The following is a 16,396-nucleotide window of genomic DNA, read 5'->3' as shown; positions in this document are numbered from 1 at the left end:
CAGAGACAAACGTGCTTTCGCTTTCTCCGTCAGGGTCAGAGGTCAACCCCCGCTGCCCGTGGAGCGAGGCGCCTCCTCAGGTGTTCCGCTAAACTTCAGCTCTCCGGCAGACTTTGGCCCCTCCCCCTCTTCCTCCTCTTGACACGCAAACATGTGGCGTGTAAATATGAAAATGAATGAGCTGGCAGTGGTTCGCAAACCCCCCGTCCGCGCCTCCCCTTCTCCCCCTCCGCGCGTCCCCGGAGAGCGGCGGCGAAGTGGGGCAGTGAGACGAGCTGCGCCACAGCTGGCAAATCATCGATTTGAGCATCAGAAACGGGGAGGGGCTCCTCGCTTACCTGCCAGCCCCTCAAAGCGCATCCCCTTCACTCACATGCCGCCACTCTCCGCCACTTCACCCACGCTGCGGTTTCCTCCCCTCCTGTGTGCGCGCTTCCTCCGCCGCTCCGCCGGTGCGCTCCCTCTTCTTCCTCCTCTTCTTCATCCTCCTCCTCATCGAGCAGGACTTTTGACTCCAGCGACCCTCGACAAGCTTTTCGTCCTCCTGGATCCTCGAGTTTGTTCAACTTTTGATGGAAAACAACAAGTCCGGTGACTGCTGACTTTCACAGGTACGGTGCCTCCTTCCTCTGCGCTGCCGGGGTTTGACGGTAAATTTACAGTCTCAGCTGTTTCACTTTGAGGCAAACCTGAGTCCGTCTGAGCGCCTCACCTCGGACTCGCGTTACAGTTCGTGCGTATTTGCGCACACGCAATGACGCGGTAACTCATCCGAGTGATGTGGAGAGGTGACAGCTCGCTTTCAATAACCGTAAATAAACACGTCAAACGCAGAATATTAATAAAAGTGAGGCGGAAATATGACTTTAAAGCTGATTTCAAACAGACGCGAGTTGAATGAGATTTATTGTGATTAAAATAGCAATTATTAGTCGAATATTGTGAGTAAAAATCACCTTAAAATTGCGTTTATTAACCAGAAAATGAATGTAATAGCTCATACAGTACGTTAGTAATCACGAAAACGGGGCAAGAGAAGATTTAAAAGTGTAAATTGGACAACAATTTCACATAAAAAGCAAAATAAAAGTGAATTTCTAATTTCCAGTTTAAACAAAAGATATTAAAGTCGCAGAGCCGATAAGAAGACGCTTTTCAAAGGGGCGTTTTCTAGCGTTTTAACTCCAACACCCATGTTTGTGAGGTCAGAGTGTGATTCATTTATGAGGCTCTTGGTAGAAAGCGACTCCTGGATTATTCAAAACGTGGGGAGAGAGTGATGTAAATGATCGCGGATGACTGTCGATCACATCATTTTAGTCGCAGGTGCCACTTCCAGTGCCAGAGAGGATGAAAGTTCGGACTCCTCGGTGCTGTGACAGGGCGACCTGTCACACTTATTTGATGTTTAAATGAACTTGGACACGAGAAGCAGAGATGCTGGGAAGGAATGGTGATCTCAGCATCTCCTATCATCAACTTGTTACCACCAAAATGTCAATTAAAAGTTCAGTCATTGGCTGAAACATCCATTAAACTATCAACTATGACAATACAACAGTTACCTTTTGTGAAAATTCCTCATCCATAACCAATATTTTATTAAACAAAAGAAGTGCGTCTGTCCGTTGGTGCTTCAGTTTTGATTCAATAAATTTGAACTTTCAGGATCTTAAATTCAGATTTTATGGTATTTAAATGTTTAGTTTGGACCCTAAAACCTTCCACTCATTTGATTCAATTTCAAACACAAGTCAAGCTCCAAGTGTAATACAGGTCAATATGGAATCAAAATTAGTTCTGGAAGATGATTTTGTCATATTGTCTACAATTGAGCTTTAACTCAGGGTAAATGTCTGAAAATGCAAATGACTTGTGTCATATATTGAAATGAGTCTACATATATTTGACTCATGAGACACTTTAAGTATCACTTTTGCATTGTTAAGTGCAGAAAAAAATGTGACTTTTAAAAGGCCACCGTCACTTTGATGCCCAAAAACGCCCCTCAGATATTACAAAACGACACCTTAGGGATATGCATGCCGCTCATCTGTTTTTTTTTATTTTTTATTATTTGATAGAGAAATATGACTTATTACGAAAAAATATCAGTTTTATCAGCAGTTAAATGCAGTATTCCTCAAGCGAGAATTTATTTGCAAGCACATAAATCATTGTTTAAGTTCTTTATTTATTGACATTTAATTGATAGTTAAGTTTGTGTGAAATGAGGTTTTTGAATTGAATTATTGCTTAAAAAAAACAAACTTAAAGTCATTGTTTAGCTGTTATTGATTTTAATATGCGGTATTTATGAATAAAAAGCTGAATGTGCCTCATAAATAGTCACATTTCAGAGAACAGTGTTGATGTCCGCACCCACTTGTCTCCAATTTTAATTCTGCTCAGAAAGAAACTCTTAAAAATTCAAATTTTAAGGGCTTTAAGGTACTTGCCGCACCCATGCTAGTTGAGTGACGTGCCTGATGTTTTCAGCGGTGATGGTTGATCAATATGTTGAATTAACTGAATTATGAATTGAATCAATAATCTTTTTTTAAACACAAAACTCCTCAAATCAACACTAGTATTTGAATTAGAAATAAATGAGACATTTTGGCGACTATTTAAAATAGCAAAATCAGATATCGATGACATTCTATGCTAAAAATTGCTTTAACAGTGCAGGAGTGCAGCGAGAAATTGACGTCAATATTTCATTCCTCTGGCAAAAACTGATAGTTTAAGGGGCAGAATTCCTCTGTTGGCATCAAGTGAGACAATATTAAAAGCATCAGTCTAATTTCACTGCTTGGGAATGAAAACAATCATTTCTTTGACCTTCAATAAAAAGCCAAAAAGGATTTAAGTGCCAGGATTTAAAAATAAATGTTGCATAAATACGCCTTTGTTGTGCATTTTGAGCACAAAAAAATTAGTTCAACTTAGAAACATATAATGAAGCAAAAAAGTTCTGTGCTGACAGATCACAGTCAGCTATTTAAAGGGCCAGCATCACGCTCACCAAGAAAATAAAGTCATGTGACACTGCAGTGATGAGTTCAGGCACCAGGCAGCTGTCGCCAGGTTCTATTTGAGCTGTGACTGTACGTACGCGAGGCGGCAGCAGGCGACTCTCCTCCGACCACTCGGTTATTAAGAGACACTTCATCGGCTCATGTACCTGCTAACACCTGCTCGCTCAGATGAAAACATGACGGAAGAAAATGTTGAACAAATGTGACAAAAAGTAGTTGGAACAAAAAGGAAATAAATGCTTTATGAGTCACGACACTGAGAGTCGTTCCACGTAGACGGTGAGTGAGAAAGTGTGTGAGGCACTTATGAGAAGACGAATCACCGTCATGGTCGTGCGTGGGTTTCCACGCTGCTGCGGTTTCAAAGGTTTCACCCTGCCACTCCAGAGGACCCGCGCCTGCCAATTTAGCATGAACTTAGACGTTTGTTGTACATGGTCGCGGGTTCGAATCCCCGCTGCAGTTCTATTGTGCTGGTCCACAAAAGAGAGACCGGAGGGTTGCATCCGGTGTGGCAGCCGACGACAAAACCCCAGCCAAATAAAATAAGCGCATCTGTGTGTGTTTGTACAAGTGTGTGAGCAGCCATGAGAAGACGGGGCTGCGTGGGTGCTGCTGCCTCTGTGGTTACACTGAGCTTTCACTTCGCATGTCGAGAAAGAAAAAGGAACGTATAAGAACTGAAGACCATTTACGAGCACGGAGCTCAAATCTGACCACATTTGCTGCTAAGAATTTTCTCAAACATTTCTACCGTCCGGGAAATAAAAAGTGGAATTTACGCTCCAAAAGAAAATGTCAGTTTTAAGATTCCTCCACACACATCTGGAAATTCTGATGGATCCGAAATCACATGACAATTGGCTGTACATCGTAATGAAGTCAACTGGCAGGAACACATTTATTTATGTCCTTCATGAGAGAAAGACCTGTCGTCGGCAGCTTAGTTCAGAGGAGACAACAGCTTGTCCAAGAATGGAATCTGTTCTGCTCTTTTGAAGCCTTTGTCATCATCAGACCTGCTCTGAAACTGAGTAGAGCATGAGGTCAAAGGTCACAATTGTGAGCAGAATTTCACTCTCATTCATTTATGCTTGTGTGTGGTAGTGACATTTCACGAGTGCTTTGTCGGGAGGAAATGTCTGTTGTGAGTTGTCCCCCGGCCAGAGGGCTAGTCCCAGGTCGGCCTTTGGGTCTCATGTCCGCGACACTCGAGGGGCTCCAGCTGGCTCCTGCTACCTGTGAGTCCCTCCTGCCGCTACATTATGACCACCTGTTTGATATAATTCCCCCTTGCTTCTGAAACTGCTGCTGGGTTTTCTCGGCCTGCAGGGGTCAGTATATGTAAGCAAAAAAAGTACAGAGGCGACCAAGGTCTTGGGTTTGAATCCCGACAAGCTCTTGGAACAACAAGTCCCCATGTGAAGTGACGCTGTGAGATTTCTTTGTCTTCTGCCTCCGCAGAGCCGCTGACACAGCCAGGAGTCCGACATTAAGCCGGAGAGCTCATAATGAGAGGGCCGTCATCCCAAAGTAATCCCCCTCTTCAGCGTTTATTTATCGTCTCTTGTCGTGTTGTGTGTTCTCAAAGGTCAAACCCGGAACTCCGGCGTGGGAACACGTTGTGGCATCAGTTTAATCTGTGTTCAGTTCGACACGCTGAGGAGCTACTGGGTCGGGAATAAGCACTGATGTTCAGGAAACAGGAAAACATTCAAATATTATTTAGATTTTACATACATAAAAAAAATAAACATAACCACGGCAACAGTGAGGTAATTTTCAGGGGGAAAATGCTTTACCTTTCAAAAATAGATTTCCAATACTTATCACTTAAATACAATAATAGATGAATAAAATAAGGTCATATGAAAAATAATATTAAAAAAATCTAAATGACTTGAATTCATATTTTTTTCAAGCTAATAATGATTACAACGTTTTTTTTTATTTTCAGTTCATTTTATCATATTGTAATGTTTAAACTATCATGATTTATTCATGATAAAAATGAAATGATATTCTAATTTAAAAATCTTTTAACACTGGAATATATAACCGTCAAATAAAATAAATAGTATATTTTTCCCGTCTTATAAATGAATTTGAATGAAGAAACAAAAAAAAAAAAGCACCTTGGTGGTGTGTTCAGGTGCGCTCAGAGAATCCCGAGAGACGTCTTGTCCCCACAGTAAAACGCTTTTATTAAAACACTGCCATTAGTTCACTTATGTGGATGAAAAAGGCAGTTTTGAGCCTGAGCTTGCAGCTGGTGGAGAATGCAAACTAACGCGGAGCACATAAACTAGTTTGGCAGGAAGGCTGAGGATCAGAGCGGCGTGTCTCTGCCAGGTCACACTGGAGCCTCCAACATCTGTCACATCTGATTAGCCAGTCATGAATTCATCTCTCTTACAATAACCCGTCTGTGATTCACAATTAACACCCGCCTTTGGGAAAACACCTTTCCACTTTGACCCCGCTGGCCTCGCGCGCTGAATAGAGTTTTGTTTTCAGACTGTGTGAGGGCAGGAAGTGAGGTCACGCCGCGTTGCGTGCAACAATCTTTCTGGCTCTTTCTCTGTGTGGTCGCGACTGTACTCTTGACGCGGTCGGGATCTTCTGGCGCTCCGATGAGACCATTGTCGATGGCTGCAGGACGACTGCGCCTGCCGCTTGTGTGGGTGTGAGTCACGCACGTGCTGCAACACAAAGGTTCACAGAGTCACACACCACACAAACACAACTCCTTAATTCACACATCAGCTCACCTTCACGCGCGTGGATATACAAGCATAGTATCAGTCCATATATTGATACGCATTTAGCTACGCTACACACAAAGATCTCTATATGAATATACAACAACATAAACATGCGCTCATAAATCACAGTATACAACATTAACATACACACAATACATGAGAACACAAATACACAAACAGATCGGCACTCAGATATCAACCAAGACAGAAAACAAAATACATGCGTGTAAACATGCTGCAGTGATGTTGTGTGGATGAACCACACGCGTGTGCACGCTAATATAGCTGCACAAGAACACAACACTCAACACACAAAAACCTAAATTCGACCCCATATGTTCCACGTATAGACTCACACACAGCAGACACACCGGTTTAACAACACACCATGGAGACAATGACACACATTTATACACAGGTTCAAACACACCCATCTAAATATACATGCGTGTATATGTAATTACCCTCAGTATAAAAATGCATTCACGCACACAGGCGGCTTGGGTTCCAGGGTGTGGCCATAAGTTGAAAAATGTCAGATGAGTGTGTGGCGCGAGTGTGTGTGTCGGTGGGCCGCGCCGAGGCCCATCGCTCCTCTAAACCATTAATTGCCTTTGCGTTACCACCTTGATAATTACCTGTGCAGCCAAATGACAGCTCAGCAAACAGTGAAATTATAGCTGCGGTAGGGAGCCGCCAGCAAATGTATTTATTAGACTGTCGCCAGTAAATAAGAGCCTGTCTCGCCCTCTTTTCCATGTGTGTGTTCGGGGATTCCGCTGGTGTGAAGTCGCTGTTGTGATTGCTAATAAGGTCGAACAATGATGACATGTCGCGACAGGTTCCCCAACAGACACGGTTGGAGTATTAATAAAGGGCGGCTACATTCCTGAGCTACCTCCGAAACCCCCACCCCACCCCACACCCTGAGTGAGACTCTGGAGTCGAGGGGATGGTGTGGTCCAACTGCGATCCAGATTCTCCGGCTTAGCGATAAAGGCGTCTCTTTGTTTCAGCTGAAAAGACAGACCCCGAAAGTCCGTCATGTTGGTTTTGTCACGCTTTTACGGAAGATGACATCCCCACTGTCTCCGCATATTCGGCTTCACGCTCGGAAGTTTGGGCGATTACAGGTCGCACATGTGTTTTATTCCGATCCCATCTTCTTTCTTTCTGATCCTTTTGTTGAATTTGGAGGGAAGCGCATCCAGCTAAGATCAGGTTGTTAATACCCGCCCACGTACCCCAAAGAAATCAACACTATTCTCCGTCTCTCTCACACACACATGCACGCACGCACGCACACACACACATGCACGCACACACACACACACACGTCGTCCTTATCAGCTGTTTTGTTCGTCAGCGCTCGGATGATGTTCCTTTTGACGTGGGATTAAATGTGCGAATAGAATTATGGAGATAAAGAAGCCTGTTTTAAGTCTATACCTCTTATTTGGGATGAAAAGCAGCAGATATTTCCCAAAATGCTCCTCTCGAGGGTTCGCCTTCACTCCGCGCTGACCTTTCGCACCCTCTCCCCAGCAAACACAAATTAATTGTGTCTTTGTTGCGATCAGGAGGCAGACCGTATTTGGGCCATGTGATGGCCGGGGTCAGTGACGGAGGCTCGTCCCGCTCCTGACACTTCCATTGGTCCACGAATCTCTGAGCCAGTTCAAGGGTTAGATAACACACACAATGAGTCATACCGCAAGCAGGAGGATGAAAGAATTTTTTTCTTTCAAAGTTTTATATAGGTAATGATGCCGGTGAACACCAGAGGGCGCCCCTTTGCAGGGAATGGCTGAGCCACAACACTACATTGACTTAATGGTACCCTGAGTGACTCAACAGGAAGTGAGGTTGTGTCACAGTAGACATGGCTATCCCAGACTACTGACCAGGTTTAACCTCAGAATGAAAAGATTTCTGACAATCATCGTTCATAACAATGGCTTCAGAAAAGGCAGCTTTAAAGTACTGATCGTCTCTCTCACTTTTGCAGCGAAGTTGAGGACACAGGCACTGACTTGTCAAACAAAACAGGAAGTGATTCTGACACGTGAACCCACTGAAAAATATCCTCATTGCCCAGGGCAACACAAACAAATGAGTGTCTACTTGGGCTCAGAAATTAACCCATTAGATTAACCCATGAGTTAAGAATCGTTCCTATTGACTCAACACTTTTTAATTCTCAGGGAGAACAAACTTTAGGTTTATGTGATGGAGTGAGTGACCACCAGGGCACAACCAAATCAACTTTTGTAATATCTTCTGTATATTACATAATGTAAGAGTGATCTTCAAGATTATGTTTCTGGCTAAGTTAACACAGTAAACAACCCTACAGTGTTGTGAGATATTTGTTGTCCCACTTCCTCAGTTATATTTATCTTGAATGTAGCCATTAGCTCAATGATGGCGCAGTGCTAAATGTGGGTCATAGAACAAAGTCAGCGGCTTTATTCTTATCTGTGCGTCTGTTGGTGGCTCAGTGTGGTTAGGTGTTGCGATCAAAACTCATCTCAGTGGACGCTCTTGCTGAAACCTCTTTAACATGTTGTACGGGCCGTCATCAGACCTCAGCTGTGAAGAGTCGACTCGCTGCTATTTCTGTCGACTTCATGTGATTTTGAAAGAATTAAGCACTTTGGAGACGACTCTTGGTTCATTACGTGGCCCTTGTTCTCTCTCATCCCACACCGCGGCGGTGGACATACGAGGAAGGTAGGAATCACCTTATTGGGTGGGTAATTGAAAGCCACGCCGGCAAAGTGCGGGTCTAATAGAAAACGGGGCGCTAATTCGATTTGAGGACGTGCTCATTACCCGATATTTAGTCTATCTGCGCTAAACTCGTAACAACTGATTAGGCAATTTTTCACGGCAGTAGACGTCTTAGGAGGGAGAGATTAATAAACGCACCTCAAGTCTTCAGGAAGGACGGCGGCGGATTTGGCAATTCCCCTTTATTAATGTATTGTTTGGAAAAAATCAGAGCGATAAATGAGATGACGTCTCTTTTCTTCGTCTGAACGGGAGATTAATTTCATTTCCACACTGCCATCACTCACTGAACTGCTTCTGAACGCCACTTTCGTCGAGGTGCTCCCACACGGTCGCGGGCGTGTTTTGACATGTTCCTCAATAGGACATTAAATCCTCCGCTGCCTCTAATAATGTCATTATGTTTACATGTTTACGGCGGGGGAGACGTTCGCAGGATCGCCTCAACGTCGACACGCTGACACGCGCCCCCCTCCTCACTCCCGTCGCTTGCTCAGACAGGAAGCAGAGACTAATTTGTATTAGCAAGCCAAATAATCGTATTAATGTCTATTAGAAGCTCCTAAAGTGGCGAGCATGAAGACATTACACCTACGTGCCGCGCTGATAGCTTCGCCTGCCATGATGCATAAAGGTTCTCCTTCTCCTTAGACGCGTCTCTCTGGCGCTGTTTCAGAAAAATCTTTTTTGGGGTGAAAACTTCTTAAAAGCAGTGTGTGAAGGTCCTGGTTGTCATTTGTTTTATTCTGCTTATATCGTTCGTGGGGAGGGGTGGAGCCTATCTCAGCAAACTGGTGCGAGAGGAAGGGGTACCCCTGATATCATATATGGCACACGGAGGAGACAGACCTCAAGAAGAGGGTCTCCCAGGGAGCTCAAAATCATGGTCACGCTTAGGTAAAGTCAAATCAAATGCAGTGGAACCAGGAGAAGACGCTGAGGAGGATGACGACGCTTGAACCACCTGAAGAAGAGCCAGTTGCAGAGTGACGCCTCTCTATTCACCATCTGCATGTCCTTCAATGCAATGCTCAAAGTGTAAGGAGATTTAGTTTTGATTTAGTTGTTTCTGGTTTCCTCCCACCAAGCACGTACAGAGGTCATGAGTCCATGTCTATATGTGAGATGGACTGGAGACCCGTCCTTGCCTCATACCCCAGTAGCCAGGACAAACTTCAGTCCCTTCTTCAGGGAAGAAAACGAAGCACTTAGAATAATGTTGAGGCTTGATCCAAATGGACCTGCGGAGTTCCCATCCTGAAGATTCAGTCTCTTGTCACGAGTCCAGCCTGAACAGCTAGAGTCGTGTGCCGCTCGCCACTCCCCGGCACGAAGCATCAGCTAAACCCACCACATCACCTGAGCCCTTTTCCAGAATCCGTCTCTCCGCGCAATACAAAAGCGGTATATGTTAATTGATAATCAGCAGTGTTGATTCAGCGGTGCGTTCAGAGCAAATCTGTGCCCTTCTGGATGTCAGAGGGTTTTCGCAGCCGGCGCCGGTGCCAACCTTCGCTGGCAGTGGCGGCACCTGTTGGCGGTGCCAAGGCCTGGCAGGGTTATCGATGCTCTCTGATGGCGCCCGACAATCACGCTGGAAATGACTGCGGCGGGTTGCGTCATGCCAGGGAGAAAAGAGCGTTTGCTGACAATGGCTTGCTTTACTGCAGCCGCGCCGCTTCTTCCCGGATGCTGCGAAACAAGTCAGCCTGACGCCCCTCTGTGCCGCCCCCTGACAAAACAACAGAGGAAAGATGGCGGGAACGAGCGGGAGCGTGTCGACATGTCGACGACTGCGCAGCGGCGAGATGACGCTGAGTTACAGAGAAGGCAGTAGACTGCAGTCACCAAGCCCTGACCCTGAAGTGGTCCCCGTGTAGCGCCCTCTGGAGGTAATATGCCATCCGACATTGCCCACAATGATTATTTCTTCACTATTTTAACTTTTCTACAGCAATTTATCATATTGAGAAGTTTAATGTTTTGTTTGACAATGACAAAAATGTTTTGTCATTGTTTTACTTTACTTTTTAAACTTTTTTCCCACTTTAACACATAAAACAAAATGATTTATGTTCTGTTTTATTAGAGAGAGAATAGTCATTCAAATTTTAATTTCAAATAGTTTTATTTTATTCACTTATTTTATTAACTTGATCGAACATTTTCTCACATTACATTATCCATGATGTTTTTATTACTGACTCTTCCCTTTTTTTGACATTTCTCGATATTCAACTACATTTTTAAATTAATTCACATGTCTACGCATTTCAATTCAAATGTTATTAATTCTCTTTTAATTCCTATTTAAATGATGAATATTTATTTCATGTAATGAGTAAAATAATGTTAAAATAATTTTCATTGTTTTCCATCCAATATTATGCTTTAAAATGAAAATTTTTAACTTTTTATTCATGAAAAGTTAATTAAAATTTAGTTAAAAATATTTTTAATTCATGCTTTTTATACCACGAATGAATTTATGCCATAGGTAATAAATAAATAAAATAAATAAATTATTTAATATGTCTTTATCTAGATTTCCTCAAGGAAACTGGGCAATATTGAGTTGATTTTTTGGAGCACCACTTTGCAACAGTAAATCATTTAAAAGTCCTGATACATGTTTGATGCTGATTCGTTAATTTAGCTAAACCCCTTTGTGACTTGGAGACGCTGCCACTGTGACTTCCACATGCTGGATCTTTTCTCCAGGCTGGTCGTGGAGTCGTCTCTCACCACACGGGCGTCGCAGCTGTGTTGAGTTTACAGTGTTGGCAGCAAAACCAAACACTGAGAATATTTCAGGTCTGAATTGATCGCTGAATCGCGCTGGCAGCCGAGCGCTCATGAATTAAATGCAAATGTCAGGGTCGCACACAGACGGCTCTGAAAACTTCCCGAAAGTGGCGGGGACATTTTAGAAAGATGCAAACACCCCCTCAGATTTATGCTAACAAGGCGTCGAACCTGAGAGAAGCTGCTGCTTCTCAGGTCTGACAGGTGAGACGCTCATCCAGTATGCTCCGCTAAAAGCTGTTTAACCTTCCTGGGTTATTCTCTAATGCTTTTTGGACGTCAGGGTGTTTGGAAATGAGGAGCCTTTTGACCTGTCTTGGATGGAAGGGTTGGCGATTTGGTCTTCAGATGAAGGTTTTGGAGAAACTGTCCTTAATCCGTATACACTTGGAGGTTATTTGCGTGTCACAGAAACTGAGAATCATTTCTGTGTTCTGCTGCTATATAGCTTTCACTCTGATTGTTGCTGGGAACCATTATTTAAACCATATCCTTCTGCCATGGTGAAGGAAGAGCTGAGCTAAAGGACAGAGCTCTTATCTACTGCAGGGTGCTCACTTGTGGTCGTAGGGAGTAGCAGAGATCGCAGACACAAGAGGTGAGTTTTCTTCGACTCAAAGTTAAACCTGGTCAACAGTCTGAGCACCTTTGGTCTGCTTTTTATGCCGAGAGGATTGACCCTGAGTCACAAAGACTTTCAATTCTCCGTACCTTCCAACTTCTTCTTGATGGGTTATCAGTTCAAGCAGTTTTTCAAGAATAGGATTTTCTTAGTAGCATTGAAACTCGGAGTCTGAGAAAGTATTGCGATCACAGAACATTGTTTCCAAACTTCTGCGAAGATATCACAATACTTAATTGTGTGATATTGTCTTAATATTCAATACATAGATACTTGGATATTCTGTTGCATTTGTGCAGGATTAATACTGGCATTTTTTTTAGTATTAGGGAAGCGACTTATTCCTCTGATTGAGTGCAAAATTGAACTGAAAGTCAAACTAGACTGACGTCATAACAATAAATTTGTTTTCAGGCACATAATATTATACTGCGTTATCTGATTTCCCCCTCTAAAATGGTAGCTAGTATAGTGTTGAGACAGTATCGCAATATACCGCAATGGATCGTATCACCACTCCTGTGTCGGTATACATATCGTATGGCAAGATACCTGCCAATACACAGCTCTCGTTGAAACACGCCGATGTCAGCTCAAAGGAGCTTGCAAATGGCTGCCTGGACCTCTGGTTTCTGCACGACGTGTTTAGCGGTGCTTTGATTCACAACCGTCAGCAGCACCAACAGAAACAGCACGACTCAACCACAGCAACAGCGGAGCGGAACACACCTGACGCTCATGCTTGTGGTCCACACTGTTTAGATAATGTGTTGCTGCGGGTCATGAACTTCGGAGACGCTCATTACCAAGAGCGTGCAGGCAACACTTCGATGTTGGGATTAATGTGCGCGTTTCCTGTTTGGTGTTGGTTTCCTGTTGTTGTTCGGTGACACCCTGGACGGACACACCAGTCGAAATCACCAGAAACTGAAGGGGGGTGAGTCTTGAAAGTCGACAGGATCTCTCGGTACGATGCGACCGAAAATTGCACTGGGAACCACTCGCTAGTTTTTAGCTCACATTCACTCTATTTCTGTTATCATCAGTGAATAGAAGAACGGTAAGAAAAGCCAACTGGATGACAAAGTCTCAACCAGTACCCAAACCTTTCTCCCCAAAAATGGAGACATAATTCTTCAACTAGTACAATGAGAAAAATATTCATTTTCATTTATAATAAAATCAGGAAAAACAACAGCCATTTGATGTGCTGTATTTATTATCTTTAATCTTCAGAAATGGGCTTCAATATAGATCTTTTTCTTGTAATGATATACGAAAAATGACTAGTGAAGTCATGACTACTAAACTAAATATAAATCATAAAAAAGAAAAAGGACGCAAGAAAAGAAAATCATGAGAAATGTTTTGATGTCCAGAAAAATATATATAAATAATAAACAGAAATGTTTTCATTTTAACCAAATGAAATAAATGTCTCATTGTAAGTACAAATCCATATTGAAAATAATAATTAAAATTAAAAGAAAATCAGAAAAATAGCACAATGTGATCTAGTCATGAATTAAAGACACCTTTACCTTCAGGTCACATGATCCAAATACCATATTTGTTTGAACATACATTAACAGAAGGTTGTGGGGTCATCCAACAGGCGAGGGGAAAACAACAATATCAGGCCTGTATTGACACGGTCAACAGCGGCTTAGCTTACGCCGGTTCCAAAACACCTCATGAAGCTGAAACCCGTCCTTAATAATTACTGCGCTAAATGAACAGCGACTGAACTGGCTGTTGCTCGCTTTACTCATGTTTATTTTCCTGCCAGCTCTGGACCGTCTGCGGTCGTGTTGACTCCATCAACAGATTAGAGTGTGTCATATTTAGGCAGGATCCAGTCCGATTCAAGGGTCAAGTTCACGAGGAATATTTGGACAACAAGGCGGAAGAAGTTTTAATAAAGTGTGAATAGTTAAAAGTTCAAAGGGCGGTTTGCTAACTAAAATGTTAACACCTTCCAAGGGACCATCCCGGGGATGCTCCTAAATACAGGTCAAAGTTGGATCCAGTTCTACAGGTAGAAGCAGCGGCTACAGTGATGATCCTGTTTTGAAGCGATGAAGTGTTTTGTCTTCAAGCTCAGCTCATTTGTCTCAATAGTGCAGACTTCACATGTGATTAAACGACTCAGCTGTTCCTGAACTTGCTAACAAGACACAGACATTCAAACCTGTGGGACATGCTTCATAGTTAGAGTAACCTTCTGCCTTGCTTAAGTCTGAGCCTTCAGATTTATATGGGCTTTTGAATGACAAGTGTAACTAAGATGCAAAGACTATTATCTTTTAGTTTTTCAAATGTTTCACATCATCCACATACAATAGTATGCAATATGTTTTTGTCATTCAAATTGAACTGATATCCCTTAATCATGAAAAAAAAAAATGAATTTTGACTAGAAATATTAACAGTACAAAAGTAATACAAAGTGAAGATTTGTTTCTTTATAAAATAAAAAGAAAAGAAAGCAAAACAATACGAAACAAACAAAAAAAACCATTGTAAATAAAGAAGTTGAATTTGTTTTCTTTCGTATTGAAATAAAATGTTGGGTAATTAATCACAGCGCTGAAACTTTTGTTGAATGACTCCCAAAAAATAGACGAAACAATTAGAATAATTGTGTGTGTGCGTGTGTGTGGTAATAACGCAGGACCGCCTCACACTAATCCAGCCGATTAAAAATTCCTACGCGCAACCGGAAATCACACCGCCGTCTCCGCGGCGTGTCCGTGTGTGCACGCGTCTGCGTGGGACTCACCGTAACCATCGGCGTGTGTTTGTTTATGCGCGTGTAATTTCTCCCTCGTCCACTTTCCCAACTTTTATTTGTCGCCGTTGGGACTTTTTTTTTCCTTCTCCAGGGATGCGGATGCGTCAGCCGCGCGCTTGTTGTTCTTCTCTCTCACGCGCTCACATCCCCTCTTTTCATTGACATCCCCCCGTTTGCTTAATTGTTTTACCCCTCACTAACACGGGAGGAGAGGAAGAGCAGCAGGGAGGAGAGGAGCGAGGAGAGAGAGAGAGGCGGAGAGGGGGGAGTGATGAGTCAATACAACTAATAATTTAATGGGGACAGAGAGGGAGAGCCGGAGCGAGAGGGGGAGAGCTAGAGAGAACGCGGAGCAGGACGCCTCCTCCTACTACCACGACCGCGGGCTGCTCTCCGACACGTCCACGGGAGATTATCCACAGCGTACCGGACTGTCGGCGAGACTTTTCACCCTTCTTTTCCTTGTTTGGCGCGGCGAACCTGTTTCGAGGCTTCGCCTGCGACGATGTAGCCGGTAGTCTGTTCTCGCTAAACCGACGTTCAAAAGCCGTTGTTGTCGCTCTCCCACTGCGTTTGTCCACCGTGTCTGACACACATTTGGACCTTCGCGGTTCCCGTGCGCCGATTTAGCCCGGGAAGCCGGTGTTTTGTGGGCACGAGCGGCTGCTAACTGCTGCTCGCGCTGCCGATGTAGCGACTCGGATGTTGTGGAAGCGAACTACTTGACTTGTCAGCGATGGACGCGGTCGGAAGCTCACTTTCTGGCGGCATATGACAGCCGACCCGCTCCTGCCTTCCTTCTCATGACGAACCAGCTCTTGAGACTCGGCTAATAAGCGGTAGATACTCACAAATGTTCCCCGGTCGCGGTGCATCTCGACCCGGTCGCCTTTGCCTCACACCCCGGTTGTTGTTCTCACGCACCGCCTGCCTCTCATCCTCGAAGAAGAGCCGGCGAAGACGTCCGGTTCTCAGGCTGAGCACATAAGTTGAGGCGCAGAACGGGAAGTTTTCTTCTTTTTTTCGGTGTGTTTTTGCCTCATATCTACCCTGGACGAACTTGAAGAGTTGCCCAGGTGGTGGTGTGTGCTGGCCGGTGCTGAAGTGCTGCGTTCAAGGTTTGTCCCAGTCCTCCGCTCCTTCCAACTTCTTCTACTTCAGGTTAGATTTAAACTCGCGTTTTACCCTCTGACGGGTCATTTAAAAACCCTTGACCTGCATCTGAAACTTATCCGGGTCACCATTCTATTGGCCTCCCACCATTTGAGAGGAATTACTTGCTTCATTGCGTGTTGTGAATGAATCAGTTCATGATCTTTTTTTTGTGCGTGCTGGTGGGCGATTTTGCCCTTGTCACTCTCTGCTTGTTAACGTCCATTAACACTGTCTATTAATGAGTCCGGGAGGAATCTGAAACGATTTAACACTCACAAGAAAACTTTACTCAACTGAAAAGTCCTCCGTTTAAAATGGAAGTGAACGCAACACGGCGTGCTTACCGTCCTGACAATTATAATTATCATAATTAATGTGTGAGCGGCTGCGGAACTCGTTTGAGCAACTTTACACACACTTT

At 43.8% G+C, this 16,396-nt stretch overlaps 1 protein-coding gene across 8 annotated transcripts in view; it reads left to right on the top strand.

Moving 5' to 3' along the window:
• The first annotated feature begins 393 nt into the window (after positions 1-393).
• Positions 394-16,396, top strand: part of LOC128771589 (DNA-binding protein SATB1) — a 65,730-nt gene continuing 49,727 nt past the window's right edge. For 4 of the 8 annotated variants that reach the window (XM_053887041.1, XM_053887042.1, XM_053887043.1 and 1 more), the window contains exon 1: positions 14,781-15,938. The gene's annotated coding sequence lies outside the window, so the exon portion shown is untranslated. Of the gene's footprint in view, positions 612-14,779; positions 15,939-16,396 lie in introns of those variants that run through there. The other 4 variants (XM_053887044.1, XM_053887039.1, XM_053887037.1 and 1 more) reach the window with 3 other exon arrangements.

This window comes from Synchiropus splendidus, chromosome 15 (genome assembly GCF_027744825.2).
Source record: "Synchiropus splendidus isolate RoL2022-P1 chromosome 15, RoL_Sspl_1.0, whole genome shotgun sequence".
NCBI lineage: Eukaryota > Metazoa > Chordata > Actinopteri > Syngnathiformes > Callionymidae > Synchiropus > Synchiropus splendidus.
Note: the sequence above shows the minus strand (reverse complement) of the source record. Positions and strands in the feature narration are given on the sequence as shown.